Here is a 20,325-nt window from a genome sequence, read left to right as displayed (position 1 = left end):
GTTTCATGTGTGTATATATATATATATATATATATATATTTTTTTTTTTTTACATTTATGCGTTCATTTATTTTTATATTAAACTATCCCCACTTGTATTTATTTCTATGTTTGTTTATTTATTTATTTCTGCAGATTTGGTCCTCCATAATATTGTGCAATCCATAATAACTGCTTGCAATAGACGAATCCAATCCACTAGGGGGTGTTTTGGTGTTGTTTTTTCCCCAGTTGGATTTGCTCTTTAATCAAACCAATATATTATGTATATTATGCACTGTATTTATTACATCAAAATGTATATTGCAATAGGATGGGGTAAAGTCTCTTTAAGGATAATATGCCTATTTCTAGTCTCAAATAAAAATATATTTATTTTATTGAATTTTGTTTGAAGCAACACAATTCATTTGAAAAGAAATTATGAAAGGTTTATATGATTAATAAACATTTAAATATAAAGATAGGAAGATTAATCGTCGCAAATACTGATAAGGCAACATGTGTCACCATAAGCATATTTGAGTAAGATATTAGTGATTTTAAGTACACACTTATTCAAAATAACCCCTTCAGCTCATTTTTTGTATTTATTTCAAAATTTTAAATTTTTATTTAGCCTACTCTATTAAACGTAATGATATATTTTCGACATTTTATGTTTTTATATATATTCTGACTATTATGATAAAACAAAATAGTATACAAGTAAACTCTTACACTGTTTAAAACAAGTCTGGTTAAATCGATGGTCAGATATGCACAGGAATGAAGCGGCGTGGTCACGTGGTTTGAGTCACTGCTAGGCTCACCTGCGCGCTCTCGGACACGCCCATACCTGGAGGATCCAGGAAATCTGGGATTGTACACTGAATCGAGGTGTTCAAACTTTCTCTGGAAGTGTCCAGTCACGTATAGATCACCCTGCACCCCGCACGTTTCTGGCAGGAGTTTACGGATCTTCAGTATCGGCCTCTCTAAAGGTAACGTTACGCTCTTCTTCACACTGGAGCAGTTTTGTTGTTTCTGTCGTATTTCCCTGTTCACTGGTTTCGGTAGTCTATTGTTTAGGGGAGGAGGCTGATAAAGACCTAAGTAATGTCACAGGAACGCACAACAGCTGCTGTTAGATTATGTACACATTAATGTGAACTTTAGTACGGACTTGTGTGTGCTTTTATCATCTCGTTGAATGCAGTTGTCGTGTTTTTGGCAGCGTGTTTCGTCAGGCCTACAGTAGCCCGTCCTGTCATGAAAGACCAGTGTGTTCTCTGACTTTGTCCAGTGTGTGTGTGTGTGTGTGTGTGTGTGTGTGTGTGTGTTTCTCACGAAAGTGTGTTTTCCTCTCACGCGGGCTTTTGGGTTCGTGTCTTAACGCTGGATTAAGACGTCTAACTAAACGTATTTTAAACTTTCTTTTCTTTTTTTTTTCTTTTTGGGTAAACAAATGGGAAAACTTATTTTAAAAACATAAAAAGTGTAAGATAAAGTTGTTTTTAAAGAAAGAAGTTTTACAATCATGTATTATTTTCAAATCTATCATCAAATTATTTTATGTATTAAAGGTTAACAAAACTGCTTTAAATAATTTGAACTCGTCTGCTTAATCTAACTAACATTGAGGAAAAAAAACTAAATAAAGACAGGAAATGATATCATAGAGAGGACACTCATGACTGTGTCAAGGTCAATAAATCTCCCAAAATATCAGATATTTGTATTGCTTCCATGTTATTCCACAGTTAATGTTCTCCTCAAAACAATGTGTAAATATGGAAGCTTGTTTCCGCCACAGAATATAATATAAAAAAGGTCATTCTGACTTTTCTTGTAATTGCAAGTTTATATCTCAGAGTTTTGAGGGGGAAAAAGTATATTTATTTTATTGAATTTTGTTTGAAGCAACGCAATTCATGTGAAAAGAAATTATGAAAGGTTTATATGATTAATAAACATTTAAATATAAAGATAGGAAGATTAATAGTCACAAATACTGATAAGGCAACGTGTCACCATAAGCATATTTGAGTAAGATATTAGTGATTTTAAGTAAAAAATAAAAATTGTTTTTATTTATTTAATTGAAGGAGGGGAAAAAAGTCATAAATGTGAGAAACTCGGAATTCCTCCTTTTTTTCTTCCTTCAATAAAATAAATATATATATATTTTTTAACTTAAAATCACTAATTCTCAGAATTGCAAGATTAAAACTTTTAATTCAGATTTTTTCCGTCAAAACTGAGATATATAATTCTTTTAAAAAATCTTGCATTTGCAAGAAAAAAGTCAGAATTGTGAGATTAAAAAGTCATTATTTTATATATTACCGAGTTTTGTGAGTTTATGTTTCTCAAATCGGACAATTCTAAGAAAAAAATCAAAAACAAGGCAGAATTGTGAGAGAGCCTATAGCCTAAACTGAAAAAAGGCAGAATTGTAAAATGTAATCTGGCAATTTGGGGAGACAAATCAGAATTAAAAATGTATATCTTGCACTCCTGACTTTTTTTGTTCAGAATTATGCGAGTTGTAAACTCCGAATTGTGAAATATAAACTCGCAGTTGTGAGAAAAAAAGTTTTCCAATTAGCCTTTTTTTTTTTTTTTTTCATTATGGAAACAGGTATCCATATAATGAAAATGAATGCTGTAAATTTTGTGCAATGTTTAAAAGATCTATCTATCTATCTGTCTGTCTATTGATCTGTCTATATCTATAATGAAATTGTATGTGGCAGTACAACATTATTCAATACTTCGCACCCCTAGGCCTGGTTTCACAGACAGGGTTTAGATTAAGCCAGGATTAGGCCTTCGTTTCATTAGGACATTAAGTAGCTTTTATAAACATGCCTTAGAAAAAACATTACTGGTGTTCAACTTGAGACAAAACAATAACAGTTGATAAGATATGCCAGACAGTGCAAGTTGCTTTCAGTCAAAACAGCTCAAACATGCATTTTAGTCTGGGACAATCTTAATCCTGGTCTGTGAAACCGGATGCAAGTGTCCTACTCTCATTCCTCATGTCCAGGTGTGAAATGTAATGGACTCATAGTTTCACTGTGACTCAGAGTTTCTCTCCTAAGAGGACAGCAGTGGTCCTATAGGGATCTCCTGATAAGAGAAATTTCTGGTTGTGGAAATAAACCCAGAATAACAGAACTCTTTAACCTGACATAATCCTTAAAATCCTGAATTCATCATTAAATTTATGTTAAAGCCTATTTGAGATAAACTGCTTTATTATGGGTTAATTTTACAGGCTTAACTCTGTGAAGTGAAGTGTGATTGAAATGTGACATGTTTTATTTGATGATTGAATGTACATATGTGCATTGGCATTGCATAACGTCGACTGTGATTCTGCATTAGCCGAACACATGGGGAAAGGGGAAAGGGGAGAGAAAGCTTAGCTTACACTGCCACGCGCCGCTTACGTAAAGGCATTAAACGACTCGGACAATAGGAGAAATGCATTTTTCTGTTTGGTGAAACGATGTTGTTTGTTCACATTTAATATGAGCTTGGCAGAATCAGCAGACTGAAAATAGGAAACTGAAATCGCGTTTATGGCTGGTTTCGTAATGCTTATGAGTTCTTAATCCACTTGATCTGAATTGAAGGATTTTCTAAACATTATGCTGAGGAATTCATGTTAGTGTCTTCATCTGTTAGACGGGGGTTCATCTGTTAGACGGGGGTTCATCTGTTAGACGGGGGTTCATAGAGAAAACACAGACTCTTGCAAACGTTTCTAGATTTTAAGAATCTTGTTATTTTTAACATGTTCAGGGGTGAATATATATGTATTATATGACATGTGTACCTTTCATATTATTGGAAAACATCTGATGCTGGTGCTGTTTAATGTTCCTCAAGCTTATTTCAAAATCTGTTCCGGCTGGACTGAGTTTGAGTGCCTGAGCAGCTTTTACATGAGTCAGACTGAAGGACAAAGTTCATCTCTTCATGTGGGTCAACAGTTTAGAACTAAACAATACATTATCAGCAGGATATGATACTGTAGTATTTCTTATTACTACATATTTATACTGTGGAACGTGTAGCAATAAAAACAGTAAAAGCAATTCTATGTGTAATTGTAGTAATGAAGTCATCCATTTAAACTATTTGCAAATGTTTTATTTTAAAACATGCACGTATTCAGTCTTAATCGTATGTTGAAAATGCTAAATGTTTATTGTTGCGTTTCAGTTATCATGTAAAGCAGGTGTTTTCAAACCTGTCCTGGGCTGGTCCCATTTTTATGCCCTTCCCTCTCTATCTTCCCTCTCTATCTTCCCTCACTATCTTCCCTCTCTATCTTCCCTCACTATCTTCCCTCTCTATCTTCCCTCTCTATCTTCCCTCTCTATCTTCCCTCTCTATCTTCCCTCTCTATCTTCCCTCACTATCTTCCCTCTCTATCTTCCCTCTCTATCTTCCCTCTCTATCTTCCCTCTCTATCTTCCCTCACTATCTTCCCTCTCTATCTTCCCTCTCTATCTTCCCTCACTATCTTCCCTCTCTATCTTCCCTCCTTCTCGTTCACTTGGATGTACGTTATTAGCTGCGTTTCCACCGCAGGAGCTTTCCCCAGGAACTAGAATATGAATATTTCCCCTCAAAGTCCCTGCTTGCTAGGTAGTACTTTTTCAAAGTTCAGGAACTTTCAGGGATGGGACTTGGGCGCTGGACTTGCTGATTGGTTGAGCTCATGCCGCATTTTGATTGGTTGATTCCACGCAGCATTTCATCTGTTGTGGTGCTGTGCGGTGCGTGCAGTTAACAGTTATTTGCTATTCGAATCAACAATGGCGTTAAAAAAAATAAGATGAGGTTAAGGCTTTATTAAGCTTAAATTCAGAGGATGGAATCCAGTGGGAACTGTAAAGTAGCGCGCAGCCCTGCGTCACGGGACTATTTGCCTATTCTTCTCTTCCCGATACTTAAAGGAACCGTATGTAAGATTGTGGCCAAAACTGGTACTGCAATCACTTTCAAATTACTGTAGAGCGGTGTATCCCCTCCCCCTCCCCCCTGACTCGAGGTTGCCAGATAGGCTGCAGGATCCAGCAGGAACGTAGGCTGTTACAAGGAGCTTCCAATGGCAAGTGACGAGTCCTACACAGTAAGGTTTTTTTCCGACTTTGTCACGACGTATTTCAGATTCATAACGAGGTCTTTTAGGTTTCGTAACGTTAGACATTTTTTATCCAACACATTTGTAGCTGCAGCTGTGGTAACTAGAGCAGAGCTGGCAACCCGGATGCCGAAACACTACTGACTTCGTGATTGGTAGATAGGTGGAGGGTGGAGCATCAGGCCAAAACACAACATGACAACATCAACATCAGTTGAGGGCTGCAACTTCACTTTTAAATGACAATATCCTGGCCGGACTACTGTTGTCAGTGATATAAGTATTTGAAATGAACATGATTTCTTAATGTCTAGTGACATATCAGGGCCATTTTATGATTAATTGAAATACATTTCTTACATAAGGTTCCTTTAAGACCGCGGTGTAAACGCAGACAGCAACGGGTCTTGGGGGAAAAAAGTTCATGGGACAAATTGTTCTGGGTAATTTCGGTGGAAATGCGGCTATTGCTTATGTTGCACGAGTGCAGAAACCTTGCAATGTGTTTTAAAGGTCCCATGACATGCTACTTTTTGTAGGCTTTAATATAGTCCTTAGTGGTCCTTAGTACTGTATCTGAAATCTCTTTCCAAAAATTCAGCCTCGGTGCAGAATTATAGCCACTACAAGCCAGTCCCAGAATGAGCTTCCTTCAGACGGGCCGTTTCGGTGTCTGTAGCTTTAAATACTAATGAGGAGGAGAAAGGCAGCGCAAGGTGGAGGGTGGGTGTGGCCTTGACCATCTTGCGCAACGGTACCATGCATGTTTGTTTATGTTGGATATATTGCAATGGCACGAAGACACGCAGTCGTTCAAGCATTTCAGTTTGACCCAGAATCTGATCCAGATAGAGAAGCAACGGATGAAGAAGTTGCAACTCAGCGGCTCCAGCAGGACGTTTCCGAATGGTTAGTTTAAAATATTATGTCTGGATACGGTACTTTATTCGGATGGTTTACAGTTATCATGTAGCTAACGCGAACCTACTGTTGCCTTTTCATGAGAGATCTGTAACGTCTGTATTTATCTTATTACAATTACATCAAGCTCTGCGATCTTGAAATGCGGATATCGTGCGTGCCATATAACCAACAGGAAACGGTTATCCAAATAACAAAGAAGTGTACAACACTCGCGTTACAGTATATGTAACTTGATGCTGTCTATCTTTACATTAGCGCAAATAACTGCATAGCTAATGTGACAGCCACATTCTACGTGTAAGAAGCTAGGTAACCATAAACAGTAAAGCAACACACTTATATATCATTTGTTGACTTACTTGTCCGACGTTCAGCAAGCCCAGCTCTGTATTGACCATTCGATGTTCATTTGTACATCCAATTATTGAGCAATTGTTATGCTTCGCTCGCTCAAAAAGCCATGATATCTCTCGTGGACAAACTAAAATCTCGCGCGCGCGCGTTCTACTTCCTAGATCATTTTCTCATGGGCGAGAAATATTCTCTGGGCGGGCAAAGCAGAGAAAGGGGAGGTAACATTTCTCCTTATGACGTCATAAGGAGGAGATTCAAGATCAGCCCGGTTGAGCCTCCATTTTCTCAAAGGCAGAGAAAGATAGCAAAAGCTCGATTTACACCGATTAAAATTTTTAGAAACTTGGGGACCATATACAGGCTAGGGGAACTCATATTAATGTTAAAAAACCTCAGAAAGTGGAAATTTCATGTCATGGGACCTTTAATACAACCAAACCCTTGATCACTTGAATCTGCTATGAAGCTGATTTATTATTTACAGTTTGTTTTACGCACCATTCTAGAGGCCTGTATAGGCTATAGGTATAGGCTTGGACTGTTGGAGAAAAAAAAAATTACACAAACGAAAATAATACAATAAACTATAACTGTGTAAAAACAGTCTACTTAAGTATTAAGTGGTTAAATGTCAAAATAACTCCAATATTTTACACTAGAGTTGTGTGGGGTGGGGGTAAATAAGCACAATCTACATCACAATCGTGTTGTATTGTGGTCTATGAATCTGCCTGAAGTGTAGATGTTCTCCTCAAATCAATATGGAAGCTTGTTTCCGTCACAGAAGAGTTTATATCTCAATTATGAAGAAAAAGTCAGAATCTCACAATTTGAACTTTTTCTCAGAATTGCGAGATGTTAACAAAGTATTAAAAAAATGTAAAACCGATTTCAAAGAGCAAGTTTTTGAAAACGACAATGTTATCGTCTCCATGTAAATTACAAAAACGTGAATTTTTGAAAACGGTAACGTTACATGTTCAGTCTATAGGCACGTAGTGTTTCTTTACAAAGTGACATCGCCATCTACTGGCCTGGCATGAATAATACAGCACTTTTTGTCGTTTTCGTGGATCCGTGTGAACGGGGATCGCTTTTGACAACGTTGTCACCTGTACGTGAAAAATGCAAAGGAAAAACGTTTCCGCGTTTAGTACATCGTTGTCGTGTAAACGTACATTAAAAGTGGAGTTGTACGCAGCACCCCCATCCCTTCACATTTGTGTCTCCCTCATCTAAAACACCTGAACAAAACGTACAAAATGTGCAGGGCTCGGGGTCCCCCAGGACAGGTTTGAAAACCCCTTATGTAAATTATACCATATTTTCATATTTCATGGGGGGAAAAAAGTAGTTTACATCACTGGATATTACTGTTGGTCGCTGAATGGGACATTTCTATGGTAAAACAGTTGTCAAATATTAAATGTTCTGCTATTTACAATCTTACAATGCACTCTTTCATTACATCAGCGGCTTCAAGATTATCAGATGTTTGGCCATTTCTATTCTAATATTTCTTGTATTAGACTCAGTGGGTTACGACCCTGGTTAAATGGTCCTCTTAAACTGCTGTAGTGTAGAAGTAGTTGCAGTTGTATGGTTTAGCTATTATGGTGTGTAATGTGAGTATAATGGGAGTGGTTGTTCTGTGACTGTGGAGACAAGTCTGTGTGAGTGAGGTTTAGAGACAGGTTTCAGCATGTAATGGTGAATTTATATATAGTTATTCAGTCATTTTTTTGTTGATATTGAAGGGTGCTTGCACTCATGTTTCTTTCTTTGATGGATTGCTATTATACTTTATATTGGTTTACCAAAAAAATCTTCAGATAGCATTTACATGTGGCAACTTGTTTTATGATCACACCTTACTGAGAGAATACAGAAAATACATAATTTATTTTAATGATGGTTTTAATGAAATGAACACTACATTTATGTGTAAAATCGCAAAAATAAATAAATATATATTTTACAAAAATAAAGATTTTGGAGCCAACACTTCTGTTAAATGGCTAACTGGTCTACATCCTTATATTGATCAATATTCACTATAATCACCACACACATATTATATATTTTTTTTATTCATAGAGAAGCACTGTTCCTTTAAAAAATTCTATCCAAATATTATCCTACTTTACCTTCTTGTCTACTTGACTTGTGACTTGCAAGTTAAAACATTTTTAGAATGTCAGAATTTATTAACAATATTATTAAATATTAATTAGGGATGCACCGAAATGAAAATTCTGGGCTAAAACCGAGACCGAAAATTCAGGATGCCCTTCAGGGCCGGAAACCAAAAATAATAAATTAATTAATCATTCAATTAATCATTCAAACTTATTTAATAATCAACACTCAACTATCTAAAACTGAGTTGTACAAACTTTTTAAATTGCACATAGGGCAGTTTTTATATCTACCTTTTAATAACAGAATTGTTTCTAATCCAGTTTGTTGGTGAAATAAAAACATTTTAATGACAATAAACTGTCATTTAAATATACATTAAATAATGAAGACCTCACTAACAGGTTAAGTAAAATTATAATGAATATGTAATACAGTCCATATATTAATGAATAGCTTTCTTGGGGTAAAATAACCTACAATCTGTTTTATTGATCTTTCCCCGGTTGAAACACTGATTGAGCGATTACATGAGACAGGATTCATTTCAGTAAGTTGTAATGTATCTTTTAAGAAACCTTCTGGTGTTCATTCATGTTTATTTGGTGCTGTAACTAGTAGTAAAGAGGGGATGAGATGATTGGTTCAGGTGCGCTTTATCCACGCTGCCGCTTGAACTGAGACACTACAGCGATTCGTCACGGCGTATTAAAGAGCGCCAAAACAACATTTATTGATTGAATTTCATAATAAATTGAAAGACTTTGAAAGTTGAGACTTTGCTTCATATTAAAAGTACCAAAGCACAAAGCTGTTTGCGATTATTGGATGGCAGATGCGCTACAAATGTTGGTGAGGTTTTGTTCACGCATCAACAGAAAACGGCACAGACTAAAAGATTTTATATTTAAGAAACCATATCATTACCGATTTAAATCAAGAAATTAATATTGTCAATCTAGAGCTAGAGTTGTTTAACTGTTGTAGCTGTTTTGTGCACGAAACGCTAATTAAACGTGTTTCGGTCACTGATTTTGGCCTTTCAAAACAGTTTTGGAAAACTTTTCTCGGTAGCCGAAATTTCAGTGCATCCCTAATATTAATAATAATTATAATTTGTAAAAAGAATGTAATTTGCAGTGGCTTTTTGGTTTAAATTTCTTTTTGTTGGCTAGTACTTTATCATGTTATGCCAACTCAGGTCATTTGCCGCTAGTCTGCCATGTTCAAACAAAACGTATGTTTGTAACCAAACCTAAAAATAGACCGTTTCATTACGGGGGCTTTGGGTGATTTGAAAGAGTTGGAGCGTGTGGAGGGGATTTTAGAGCCCCGGCACTTTGGCAGCGCAATCTCCTCCTACCCATAATCCACTGTTCAAAACACTAGGATGATAATGCCATCGCACGCTGGGTGGAGGAGAAGCCCGGTTACTCCGTCCCTCCAACCTGGTGAAAATCTTCTCTAGGGTGGTCTGTTTATGAATGGACAAATCTTGAACATATGTACACGTGCGTGTGTTGGTGGATGGGTGATAATGGGTGGAGGCTAAACCAGCAGCGCCTGAGGGATTACAGAGCAACGGGCCAGGGTGCATCCATGATCTGTCACGGCTTAGTGCCACAATTATCCCCCCTCACAGTGTTTTCATTAGACTAATGTTTGAGATCTCTAGAATTATGTAATAGCGACGCTCTGCCAGCCTGTCCACGTGTCTGTCGTATTCTCTCTCTTTTCCCTCCTCTTATCCTTCGAGGAGAACGAAATGGGCATCTGTGAGATTCCACAGACCAAGAGACTCCGTAATGCAGATAGTGTGTGTGTGCAGCGATGGGTCTGTTAGACAGAATGACTCTTTACTGGTTTGAATGAGATTCTACGCAGCTTTGTCAGTGATGTAGTGACGTTATAGTTGGTAAACAAAGAGGTTAGATGTTGCTGAGAGCCTCTCTAGATCGAAGGAACTGAGAAGAACCAGAGAACTTTTAAAATGAAGTACAAGAAATTCATCACCATCATGCAAGCGGCCATCGGGGTCGCGCCTCTCAACAAGCGGGAGCTGTTACCACCCGGCCGGAGGTTGTGGAGACCCTCGGGGTGAGTTATGTAGAAGATACTATAGGAAGAAGAAAGTTTGATGGTGCCCATGGTAGGCGTAGCTGGTAAATTGGTGTTAATGATTGGATGTGTTTGAGTATTGTGGCTCGTTCTGTACCATTATAGCTTCTCTGTTTGCCAATTCTTGTGTTGTTCAGTAGTAACTGTGCAAATCAGTTTCGCTCAACACTGAATTATGGGTGGTGCTCATTAAACCCCTACCCAAAGTATTAAACTTGGCACGCAGCTCTCCTCGCACCATTTATGTTACGGATATGAGTGATACTGTACCTCAAATATCGGTGCATCCCTAATGATTGGCAAATGAAGTTTAACTGGTTGAGGAGAGGTGTGCTATTTCTTAATTTTCCAGGACAAGTCCAATACGATACTTTTATTTGTAGTACTTTCAGATACTAAGTACAGATACCTGTATTTTCATTGCATTTTTAATTTGTAAAAATATTGGGCAGAGAAAGCAAAAGAATATGAATCAAATTCGTTGGCTTAGCAAATAGATTTTTTCCCAGTTATTTTCATGCCTAATTATTCCTGTTAAAATGTATTGTAGGACCTACTGTTACTTTCACTGTTCATATTATTGCTCTATCATATTTTATCTTTAATTATATTAATTTATTAATTTAATAGCACAGTGAATAGTTAGAGCTGCTCCTGCAGAGCTCAACCAGTCGAGAGCAGTGAGTGATTTTCTCGGTCTGTTGTTGTTAGATTAACATTGAGGACAAAAGACATCCGCAGGTTTATGAGGCTGCTGTCACTTTAAGAGCTGCGCGTATCCAACATACTGTTACACGTGGATTTTTTTTCAACTGTTTACATTCACTTAAGACATAACCGACTATGTTTCACAGGGATACTTGCCTATTCAAGCATTAAGACATCATTTTGTGTGAATTTTCAGCATAAGACATTTAATGGGCTATTAGCTTTCTAGGCACACGCTTCGGATGTTTGCACACAGAAAACTTTTTGAAAATGTCTTGATTACTGTACAACCTTAATGTAATCATGTAGGGAACCACTCGTTATACATCATGTAACGGTTCATGTTTTTACTTGCACATATGGTTTAGTTCAAATGACGCATGTGTGCTGAGTAAACGATCAGCAATAAAGAGCCTTCAACAGAATCTCTCGTGCGCTCTCTCTCTCTCTCTCTCTCTCTCTCTCTCTCTCTCTCTCTCTCTCTCTCTCTCTCTCTCTCTCTCTCTCTCTCGCTCTCTCTCTCTCTCTCTCTCTCTCTCTCGCTCGCTCGCTCTCGCTCTCTCTCTCTCTGATATATCCATTCTGCTGTCTGTTTGCTCTGTTGTTGGTGTTTCTTTGTCACAAGCCCTGTACTGTAGACATGCTGCCTAGTATCGGTTGTTGGTATCAGAGCATTTTTACGAGTACACAAGCGTAGTATCGGCCCACCAAACATGCAAAACACTCACTAAAAAACTAAAACTAGTCATTTTACTTGGATTTTGGTTTAACTTGGGACAATGTTTTTTTTTTTTTTTGTGGCCCTCTGACAGATGTAAGCTCAAGACTATCAAACATCAGTTACAAGTTTTGTCAGGCAATGTAATTCAGAAATCTAGTTATCTTTTAAACATTTAAGAAGCTTTATTAGCTAAACCAGTCCCTTGAACCTGAGCACTCATTACTGCAACAATAGTTAGTCTATCACTCCAGGCTACTCTGCTGGCAAAGATCTCATGAACACGTTTGAGCAGTGTTTGAGATCAAGTGTACTCCATTCAGAGCAGGTGCTTACTCCTGCAATACTTCTGACATGTTTTGTGAATTATAACACAGCCTCTTTATGTGCTCATAGCTAGGCTGTGTATTTGTCAGGCTTAGCTAAAACAACAAAACAAACGGCATGGTCAGGTATAATTGCAGGGTTAGACATTTTATTTACATGCACACACACACTAACATTTAGTAAACATGTTTAGCTATTAACAGATCGACCAGATCAACTTTCAAATAAGTGCTTTACTGTGCATATACTGACTTTCTCTGCTGCGTTATTGTGGTTATTTGACTAGGACTCAGGCTGTGTGAGCAAAATAGTTAGTTCATTCTCAGTTTTACTTAAAATTCTGCCTAGATGTAGCTAATTTCACAATAAATATTTGTTGTTGACATTCAGAGTGTGTGTGATCAGTGTTATTAACCCAAAAATGTCTTGTTACAGTGACCAGTCGGCCCAAATAGAGTTATTCCGATCAAGCCGCTCCAACAGCAAAAGGATTTCCTTGACCTACGAAGCTCAATATTTGTGTCAGCGACGCCTCTCCGCTCCAAGCTACCCAGCTCTTTTACAGGTATTGCACTTTACAAACGCTCCTCATGTAAACACTGCAGTTAGGGCTGTCACTAACGATTATTTTGGTAACTGCATAATCAGTCAATTAGTTACATAGGTAATCGGATCATATTTTTTGTGGTAATAAAAACAGACCTACCGTAAGTAAGCAATAGCTTTTAAAATGACCTAGTCCCCCTGTAGGCAATAATTCTATCCCTTAAAAATCGTTGAGCACCAAAATGACACATTTATGACATTCTTCATGCCTTAAAATAGCTTGAATGTAACTCTACACCCTTGTCTCATTTAGTATACGCAGTTCTATAAATATGCAAATGAGCCCCGCCTCCACTCACTCACTCCAGCTCAGAGATACACTCGTTGACGATCACACGTTGATCTGATTGGTTACAGTGTAGTTTGTGACATCAGAAACACCAGCGATTTCAAACCGTGTTTTTGAGACTGTCTTTGGTTCTCTGCATGCAGCATGGTGTCGACTTATGAATTTACACATGGTTTGTCTTAAAGTATATTAAAAACACCACATGAACATTTAAGAACTTGATTTTCACCACAGGGGGTCTTTAAAAATACGTATATAACCACAATGAGGCAATAATAATTTGTTCAAAAGCAAGTAATCATAAAATACATAATGTATATCACATTGCTGTCAGGCAGAAACCTTGTATCTCCGTATTTAGTTATTTTAATTTTTTTCATAAATCATATCTTTTGGTCACCCTTTACATCTGTCTGTGGGTTTTGCAAATATTTGACCAATGAAAATTATTAAAAAGATTTTGTGACTAAACCTTGTAACTCCATTGGCTCCTCAAACTGTCATTAAGTTCTAATGATGGATAAAACACGTATCTCTGAAATTTGCTGATCAAAAAACTGAAGCTGTTTCACTAGGGAAGAAAAGACTATCGCAACTTCAGTTTCATGCTGACTTCAAGACTTTATCTTTCTTGTGTTTATGTATTTTATATTCATTCAGGAAGTTGCACCAAACACAAATCTTCTATTAAAGGGATACTTCAGGATTTAGCATTGAGCTTTGTATTAGTAGAAAACCTGTAGTATTTTCGAATTACCATGCTTTCCACCCTCATATCCCCCTGAGACGAGAGATTTATGTATTTTTTGTCTGGAAAAAGTCCTCCGATGACGCAAAAATCGTCATTTTGCGTCATCGGAGGATTTTTTTGGCCAGAGGCTAAAGACTACAGCCAGTATAGGAGGGGCTGTCCCGCATGTTTTCAACCCGCCCATAGGAGGTGGGATCTCAGGCACAGAATGTACACACATGGCGCTTTTCCATTACCAGTACCAGCTCAGCTCGACTCGACTCGACTCAGCTCGGCTCAGCTCGGCACGGCTCACTTTTCGCTCCTCGCTCCGTTTTCCATTGCAGATAGTACCTCCACAATAGTACCTGGTCGTCATAGCGACACCGCAGGAAACTGCCGTGACTTAATCTTTTACGCGAGACGCGCGAGACACACCCGCTACCCAAACACACAGGACAATGGAGGAAATCGAGTGTATGCTGTTTTTGGATGTTTTTGTTTTTGCTGTTTTTTATTCAGGATACTCCGTCTGGCGCGTGCAATGATGACGCAGTGAATAGTGACGATTCTCTCTGACCAATCAGCAGTCTGCTGTGTTTTCACGTCACATTTTAGTATCGCCTCGGCTCGCTCAGAACCTCGCCGGAGGTGGTACGAAAAAAAGTACCTGGAAGCAGGTACAGGTACAACTTTTACACAGTGGAAAACCAAACAGAGCCGAGTCGAGCCGAGCCGAGGCGAGCTGGTACTGTATAGTGGAAAAGCGCCAATAGTGTCTGCCTTTTTTTTGTGGAAGCTAAGCTAGCAGGCTCTTGTTTCTGTGGAGAAAGCTGAGTAGTAGGGGTTACCATCCTCTTTTTCCCGGACATGTCCGGCCGTCGAGATCGTCCAAAATGTCCGGGATTCGGCTTTTGGTTTCTGCAGTCGCCATTCATTGTTTACATGCACACCTTTTGTTTCAATCTAACTGAATTCATTCCGATTGGTGAATCTGAATGTAGTGTTTACATGAACGCTAAACAAGTGACCGGTTGATGTGCGTTTTAACATTGCTAAGAAAATTCCCGCTCCTCCGTGAGAGATACGAGACCGGCTCATCAGTAATCACGCCACCGGCCTCGTGCCGTTCTCACGTGGCCCTCAGCCTCGCGCCGTTCTCCCGCACCCCTCAGCCTCGTCCTGCTCGCCACAGTAAACATAATGAATGGCGACTGTAGAACGCAAAAGCCGAATCCCGGACATTTTGGGCGATCTCGAAATCAGACTCGTCACGGAGACTCACTAGTAGCCTAGCCTTGTTGTTTTAAACTGCGCTCTCTAACCGGTAGGCGTGGCTTGGGAGTGGCCTCCTAGGGCAGCGAAGCAAGTGCATTCTGGGAGTTGTTGTCTTTCATCCACATAAGCCAAAAATACATTTCCTGGCTTTTCTCAGTCTAGAAAGCTCAAAATTCTAAAATAATTTCACATTTCTTCTACATAAATGACCTATTTTAAATACACATTCATCTTTCGAGAGGTGAAGTATCCCTTTAAATGTCTAATTTGACATTTATAATTTGTTGTGGTTGACTAGATTACTCAAGCATATCCTCCCCGTCATCTAAAATATGCAGAAACAAGGTTTATTTTTTTCCAGTGTTTGTAGAAAAGTTATATTGACTTTTGAATGCTAATGATAGGAGCCCATAACCTTGTTTTACAAATATTAAATATAAACATTTTGATTTCATGGAGTCTTTTAAATGCGTGTGTGTGTGATTACCAAATTTTATACAACAAGTTGTGATAGTCTTTTCTTCTCTATTGTGTCGTATATCGGAGTGAAACGGCTTGTCGGACAGGTGTGGTGACAAATCAGGACCTCCTCTCTGTTAGGACCCCAAGCGATCCCATTTGCTCAAATTACTTATAGGTTTTAATAATCTTTAGCGCCTGATTACAAGTCCTACAAAATCATGTTATGATAAATGCTGTTTGAACTACGTTATAATGAGGATTAATGTCTGTATTAATAAGCTTATGTACTAGCTTACCTGATTTCGAGGGAGGACCCGATTTGTCATAACACTGGGAAAAAAAAGAAGGGCGGGACGTGTCCCACGTCATCAGAGAAGAGATGCTGTAAGAGGGAGGGGAAGTTATTTTGATTAAAGATTATGAGGGCACATGAATTAAAAAAAATAATGATGTGCACGGATAAATCCTTTTATAATAAGTACTGTTATTCCATAAAAATAAGAATTGTCCATTTTTATTTCATGGTGATTTTAAAGTAATTCAAATTGCAGCATTGCTCTGAATGCAGTACTTTGTATGGTAATACTATGGTACGTTTTTGTCTAGTGTGGTCACTCTTTTTAATGTGAAGATGTTACATATTAACAGTCACAGCCTTTGATGGCGATTTTGTAGCAAAAATGTAAACCTCAGGTTCTCCCACAATTGGCTCCAGTTATATTTACATTATGTGCTTGAGTGTTTAATACTTTAGGAAAGCCATAATATTTCTTAATAAGTTTTGCATTTGCTCTTTTTATTTTCATTAATCCATTTCAGAGACTTGGAAAATCAGAGAAACACTTTTTATTCATGGAAATTTGTCGTTAATGGCACGGAAGAACAACTATAACTTTATTCTAAGCAAATTACGCTATAATCTTTACCGCCACGTGAACGCGCTTTACGTAAATTACGATTCGGGCAAGAATGAAACTCGCCGGAAGGCTTTGGTAATGATTACCTTACACTACATCTCCATGTAAAACAAATCCCGTCCTAGTAGGGTTTTGGTAAATTTGTAATTCCAAAAGTTTTAGCCATTTGGTTAGATTATCATCTCAAATCAAATAGTAACGTTACTGTGGGGAAGACTTGACTTTTGAGTACGTGCATACGTGTCTGGAAGCGGTTGCTAAGCAATGCAGCACGGCCTAATTGATATTCATGAGCAAAGCCTCCGTCGATAATATGCAAATACAGTCGATAGATAAGGGATTTTGGAACCGTCCATTGTACCTCGTCGGGCACGCAATGAAAGAAATGCAGCATTTCTCGTTGATTAAGTCCTCAAAACACGTGCAAGCACGCCAAGATAAATCTATTGTAATTTGAAGAAATAGAAAATAGTCGCATATTCAATAGAGATTAAAATACGCTGGCTATCATTAACGCCCCCCCGTGATTTATTGGTACGGCCGGGATTTACAGTACAATAGTTTGAATGTTTGAGGCGCCCGTGTTGTCGCTATTCAGAGGTTTCCGTGTTATTAACTTTGTTTTATTCACAGCCCGTGATACTTTAAACTCATTATTTTAAGTAAACAGAGTTTAGCATCAGTGCAGTTTGCGAGATGCCCGTTGTTATGGAGAGGCGGCTCTTTCTGAGCAGAAAGGTTATGGACTATTGTCATGTGAGTAGCCTACTTTTAAAACTCCTTCAGTTCGCTCATTTTTAATTTCACAGAGCGGACGTTTTAACTTAAACTCAGTCTTTCGCTGAGTAACACAGTTGCTCGTGTTACTGTAACTTATCCACCTGCTTCCTTCAGTAATACAATAGCGATGACCATAATGTATCTTAACGCCAGTGTAACACGATCAAATGTATCATCAGTTTGTGTCGAGTATAGCAGTATTTATAAAAGTCTATGAATCAGAATTATGACGGCACAAGCGACACTTAACGAATAAAAGATATTGTCAAATATTGAAATAGACTAATTATTTGTTTTATCGTCAAAAAAAATAAAGTAGGCTACTACAACTATTTTTTGTAGCAGCTTTAGGGAACATAGGCTTCTCATGTTAGCACAGGAAAGCTGTTTTTTATTAATTATTTAATATTGTATATGAATAGTTCAGATGCAAAAGCCTCTAAGTGCCATCTGAAATTGTCTTCTCGAATTATCATTTTTATCAAGCTTGTATTTAAGTTCAGTAATTTCACTTAAATGACAATTCATAGGTAATTTTCATTGCCATTTAAGTGAAATTACTGAACTTAAATATACAAGCTTGATAAAAATAATCATTCTAGAAGAAAATTTCAGATGGCACTTAGAGGCTTTTGCATCTGAACTCTTCATATACTCATAATTCATTATTTTATTTATTATGTAGAGAAAAAATGAATTGAGACATTTTTAAATGGTCACCAGCAGAGGGACCACCACACCAGTTTGACATTAGCATCATAATCTCACAATCTGCAACACTTCAAAACATGGAATTATAGGCTAGTTGTTAATTGTATGGTTAATATGCATCTAAAATTAATTTGAGGTCATTTTCTTGTTCATTAGTCTTTCTTATTTTACACCAAACTGAAAGGAATTTTTTTAATATTTTTTCTAATAATAATAATAAAACACCTCCTTCCATGTTTACACTTGCTGTACCCAGACCTGGAATGGATTTCTGCTTTTTATGTAACGCTCATCACGTGTCTGTTATGCATCGTCTGAAATAAGACTCTTTATATTTCAGTAGAAACTTGGACTGAAAGCTGTCGTTCACTGATTTCAGCTCTTTTTGAAGGGTCACAGACAGACAGCTAAAGCTGCTTATCTATAAAGCAGAGGGAGTTCTGTCTGCACACATTGTGCCTGTTCTGTCAGCAGAACAACAGCATATTCCCTTCAGTATGCTTTCTGATGGGTATACCTCGCTTGATTGAACTAAAAATGCTTTAAAATTGAATCTACAGTGTCTATAAAAAGTATATACCCTATTAGATTATGTAGGCCTATTTAAATGGAAGATTTTGGCTTTTGTCCTCCTGTCTTGTGTTTTTTCTATCCTTGCTGCACAGGAGCGTCCTGGCGGTGTGATTCTGTCACCATTACACCACTCTGTAGAAGTGGTTTACCAGTGTGTAATATGCCGTGTTTTGTGTGCGCCAGACAGTGTATAGTATCACAGCTCAGAGAGTATTTTTTGTGTGTCATACGACTTCCTCCAAACTGTTGACTTTCACATGTTTTGAGGGGAGTTGTGAATATCTTCTTGTCATCTTTCTGCACACGTCAGATGTTTTTAAGGTTGTCTTGTGGCTCTACACAGTCACACTTGTTTTGTTGCATGGTCAGTTTTGGAAGATGGTCGGTTCTGGGCAGGTTCTCAGTTTGTTTTTTAGATGTAATCATCTTTTTGCTTGTGCTGCTGCTGACCTTCTCTAAAAATCTGCTGAAATCCTCTTTGGTCACTAAAACATGAGCTGGGTTTTGCTTGGAAATTGCAGTGCTTTCATTCTAAGTTCACACTGACTGACTTTGGTATTTCTGTGGCTTGGAGAGAACTTGTTAGTGTCAAAGCAGTATATGGATATGTGTGCATGTCTACATTTTATATATATTTTAATATTTAGATTTGAAAATTTTCCTCCCAATAAAATAAAATAAAAATGAATGAACTTTATAGGTGTTTTATTGATGAATTGTTTTGATTCCAGTATCATTATTCCATTCTGCAATCCTATCTAATGTATTTAATGCAATGTATTTATAATGTGAAAGTGTAAAGATTTGTTTTTGCTTAGGCTATACATTTTGCTTAAAGAGAAGTGAAGATATCATAACTAAGTGGATTGGATCTTTAATTTTCTATACTTATGTGACCGTATCTCTGCAACTATTTTATTTGTTTATTTATTTTTTTAGAAATTACATTTATACAACAAGGATGCAAAGGTGACCGTAAATACATTTATAATGTTACAATAGATTTTTTTTATGTCAAAGAAATGCTGTTCTTTTGAACTTTCTGTTCATTGAAGAATCCTAAAAATATTAAAAGTATTAAAATTATTTAAAATATTAAAATATTATCAGAAATCATTCTAATATGATGATTTGATGCTCAAGAAACATTTATTATTATCATCAATGCTGAAAACTATTGCTGCTTTATAGTTTTCAGCATTGATGATAATAATAAATGTTTCTTGAGCATCAAATCATCATATTAGAATGATTTCTGAAGGATCATGTGACACTGAAGACTGGATTAATGATGCGGAGTCAAAGTTTCTCATAGTCAGTAGAATGTCTGTTGGGGACCATTAAAATAAAGTGTTACCAAAAACATTTTAAATGGTAGTATTTCACAATTTTACTGTTTTACTGTATTTTTAATCAAATAAATGTATCCTTGGTGAGCATATGTAACTTTTTTCAAAAACATTATAGAGTCCTACCAACCCTAGACTTTTGAACGTTAGTGTGAAGTACAAGTTAAAACCTACTCTTTCTTACATTTTTGTACAC

The 20,325-nt window shown here is 37.3% G+C and overlaps 1 protein-coding gene across 3 annotated transcripts in view; it reads left to right on the top strand.

Annotated features, from left to right (window-relative positions):
* Positions 1-816: 816 nt before the first annotated feature.
* tjp2a (tight junction protein 2a (zona occludens 2)) overlaps positions 817-20,325 on the top strand; it is a 37,905-nt gene continuing 18,396 nt past the window's right edge. For 2 of the 3 annotated variants that reach the window (XM_082157587.1, XM_082157585.1), the window contains exons 1-2: positions 818-983; positions 12,870-12,999. The gene's annotated coding sequence lies outside the window, so the exon portion shown is untranslated. Of the gene's footprint in view, positions 984-12,869; positions 13,000-20,325 lie in introns of all 3 variants that reach the window. The other variant, XM_082157586.1, reaches the window with a different exon arrangement.

This window comes from Leuciscus leuciscus, assembly GCF_965113295.1.
Source record: "Leuciscus leuciscus genome assembly, chromosome: 24".
NCBI classification, from domain to species: Eukaryota; Metazoa; Chordata; class Actinopteri; order Cypriniformes; family Leuciscidae; genus Leuciscus; species Leuciscus leuciscus.
This window is presented reverse-complemented; position numbering and strand designations above follow the sequence as displayed.